This window comes from Sipha flava, unplaced genomic scaffold (genome assembly GCF_003268045.1).
Source record: "Sipha flava isolate LNK unplaced genomic scaffold, YSA_version1 223_pilon_pilon, whole genome shotgun sequence".
Lineage (NCBI taxonomy): Eukaryota > Metazoa > Arthropoda > Insecta > Hemiptera > Aphididae > Sipha > Sipha flava.
Genome location: NW_020272855.1, coordinates 413,927 through 418,317, shown reverse-complemented (window position 1 = coordinate 418,317; position 4,391 = coordinate 413,927).

Here is a 4,391-nt window from a genome sequence, read left to right as displayed (position 1 = left end):
CCCCCCCTGGCTACGCCACTGCCTATATCTACCCAAAAAATACTTTTAAATATATACTCGTATACGTGCATTGTATATGCTACTTAATAATATATACATTTTACAATATTATAATTGTTTTTCATACCATATAATTTTATTTACTCGTATTTATCATTTATCAATAACTTTCCATTGGGAATGCAAAAAAAACTGATTTTTTTTTTTTTTTAATGTGACCGCTCCCTTAAATATTTTAGGAGGGCCTATTACCTTCTCGAACCACCCCTCAAATAAGGCCCTGGATAAACACGTTGGATAAAACCCCTAATCCAACTCTCTCAATTGTTTTTTCACTTTTGTTTTTTATACTGGACCTGTGTGGGGTTATCCTCATTATTATAATACAAACTATGATATTCGGAATTTATAGCACGCCTGCATGTAGTGCCTTTTCATTTTGGATGCAATTTTGGATGGACCAAAGTAAAACGAAAAAATGATTCTCACATGCTTCTATAAAAAATGTTTTTTAGAATTATTTTGCATATTTACAATTTTTAATACTATTTTGGTCGTCAAAATTGAAGTGCGCTTTTGTTACGCATATTTATACGATTTTTATTGGAAAAAGAATTGAATTCCAAGAATGAAATATCCCGCGTATAATTTTTCATTAACTTGACGTATATTTGGCGTGGCTTACAAAAAAGAGATTTAAATTGCAAAATATTTTATTTAAATTATTCTTCTGTGGTATTTTTGAATTTTCAAAAGTTTTATTCGTAAAATAAATAACGTGTTTTTAAATATTTTCCGTTAAACATATTAATTTTTTCCTACATAGACAGTATATGTAAACGACTTATAGTTACTCTACATACTCGAAATAAAATGTGGGCCGTTATTATTTTTATATCGTCCAATGTACTTCTGAGTCAATATATTTTCAAACATTAAACATTCGAAAAGAATAATATGAGACTTCAAAAAATATCTGTAGTACATATACGGTTACGAATATAGGAATACCCTTTTTTCACCTATATAGCATATTATTGTTAGAAATTTATTATAGAAAATATTAAAATATGTTATTATGATTGCATAGACGAAGTTGATAAAATTGCAAACTTCATTGAATTATCCAAATTTCAGAAACAATATAGGTTGCCTATCATTGTTATCAGCTTATTGAATAATGATTTGCCGTAGCACAGTGCCTTAAATCTATTGATTGATATGCCAGTTTTTTTCTTTTTGTTTATAGACCACCGTTCGGATTAGTGTATATTTTTTGTATGTGTCCAAGAATAACATCAATACGTTTTTCGCTTACATTTTAAAATACCTAAATAAGTATATTTAGTATTTTATAATTTTAAATGTTTTCATAATTAACTGAAAACAAGACTGTATCGTGTACATCTATGTCGATACTTGATTTTAAACTCAAACTAAAAGCTAAAGCTGATCTACCATTTCGAACCTAGTTGTCGTACACCCGTATTTCTACTTTCGTTTGAAAAATCTCGTTCAAAGTGCGTAATGAAAAGTTATTATATTATATTACCGACTACATATATAACAGCACTGTAGCAGACCATATAAACGGGATTGGGCCGTGGGGACGAAAATGAAGCTTTTCAAATGCACTTCGTTCGCCGACTATATTTTTATGATTTTGGCGCCACTCCGGTGCACTTAAGGTCCAATGATTTGTTATATATTTATATACATTTTTTATAAGTATACAGTTTTCTTTTTTATGTTATATTATTATTTATGATAATACGGGGCAGAGTGTATTATGTGCGTGTGTTTTAAGGAACGGTGTTTGAATACAAGAAAGACCCAATGCCGTGGTGTGTATCTAAAGATGAAGTGAAAAAAAATGAAGAACGATTTTAGTATATTTTTAACCCTTCTTCCCTGCATATATATATATTTAAATTTAAATTTCTTGACAACAGCAGTAGTTACTCAACAGATTTTTTTCTGTTCCATATGACAATATGAGATTAAGAGTCGCATAAAATATGAGTAAGTCAAAATAATGTGTTATATCAGTTGTGAACTGCGAACAATGACATACGGCTAAGTCAATATTCAACACAAGAGGTAGGGTATGTGGTATTTTTCAACTGAAAGTAAAAGAAACATAGTTAACCGATTAAATTGTCCGTGTCATTCATTCTCACACGAGATAATATAATATAAATTTATACCATCTTCCGATTAATGCCTACGGCTCGTGTATGATAAGCTTACAAATGATCCATCCATTAATTTGTTATCGATGACGGTCACTGCTTCCTATGTAATGTGTGTACGAAATGTACGAAAAAGACGTCCTAAGATTAATTTACATTTCGATTTTCGATTTCTATTTATATTTGCAAAGTATAAAAACGGTCATGCACTGTAAGTATAGTCATGATTATCGGCACATATATGGATCTATCACGATATTGTCTTCGATAAAGTGCATGAGCTTTTTCTTTTTTTTTTTGCATGAGTTATGGAAGAAGAATATATTTTAATTCGATCACGTTTAAATGTTCTAGTGACTTTGATAAATGAGTACTTATAATATTTACTTTCTCGGATTAAATTAACACTCTTAAGATAACAATTTAAAGTTACAAACTTTAAAAGAAAAATATTGTAGTTATCTACCCCGTTCTTTGAATGAAATTAGTCAAGCAAAAAAGTTATAACGTTTCTTGTACTGTAATGCTGTTGAACACATCTAAATAATTTTTAACACATTTTAAATTTTAATTGAATTAATGATGTTTATTTATTTTTTCTGTAAACACTTTTTTGGATAAAAATACGGGTCCAAAAATCTAGCAACTTTTTAAATTCAAAATAAGACTGAAGTGGTACTTTAGAGAGGAAATTTTTAAAAAATTTCAATAGTTTTTCAAGCGCGAGGAAAACTGTCAAAAAATCTAGTAAAAAGCGTATAAACAGGGCTTTTCAGATTTTTTAGTTATTTAGTTTATTAAATTTTAAAAATTTTTGTACGATCAATTTTTATTTTTAGATACTGAATTTAAATATTTAATATCACCTTATTTATCTAACGATACTGCAAAAATTTAAAAAATCGATAGCCAGGATTTTATTTTATAAGCGTTAATTAAATTTGTAAACAATTATTACGGAATCAACTATTTTTACATCTATTTTCAACTTTAAAAATATTAAAAATATTCATTAAAAAAAATTGGTGCATCCAATCAATATGAAACTTTGGATTCCGATAGAACATGTTTTAAATATTTGGTTAAAAAAAAAAATTCTTCTTCGTCAAACAAGAAAATTTTACACAGTTTGATAAAAAAAAAAATTCCACTGACAATTAAACTAAGAATAGGATAATATATAAACGGTATATTTTTGTGCTGAAGCTCTTCTTATAATCGTTTTATTAAAGAAATGAGTTATAATTTCTTTAATACTCAGTATACCCATTACGATTATTCAGTTCGAGGACCGTAGGGACGAAGGACGAACTTTTGCCACCATTATCTTACCAGTTATAATTATATTCAGATTATATCCATCATGTTATTGATTGACACATTGAATTATTTTTACACTGCAAGTAAGTTAATTTGCTTATTTGAAAACTACAATAAAAATTATTAAAAACTGCTTGGTATATGATATATGAAAATTTTCAGTTTTTATTTTTACTTACTCTAAAGCAGTGACGTGAGTAATAGGAGGAAGGAACACAGGAAGCCATTGATCCTCTTCCTCCAAACTTTAGAAAAGACATATTTTGTACTCCCGATTGTAGGTATTTAAATATTTACACATACCCAACTATAATTACCATTATATATCGACGAGATGTTCCGGATCCGTTGGCATATTGACGAAAACTTATTTGAATTATTCCGATTATTGTCAACGACCTCTTGCATGATTGTACTTGTAAATATAATAACCAGCTCCACTGTATTCTCGGGATCCGATCAGTCGATTATTTGAGCCTGTTGATCGGGACCCCGACAATGTGTCCCCATATTACATTGTATTTCAGAATATTAAGAATATTATATTAATAAAATATATCAGAACTAATACAATTTGTTTAATTTACGATAACGGCGGAATCGGCACGTGAAATCGGTTAGAGTTTTGGTCACTTGAAAAGAGAAACATGTACTGATAATGTTTATGTTTTTTTGTATTTTTACATAATATATTGTTGTCTGATTAAATTTGATTTTGAATTATTGATTATAGAAACAAAAATTAATAACATATTGGATTCAAATTAAAAATAAAATTATTTAAACGAACGCCATCAAAACTATTGATCTGAATATCTAGGTACCTATTTCTCAATTTCGTAAAACAAAAATATTATGTTAATATAAGATAGGTACGAA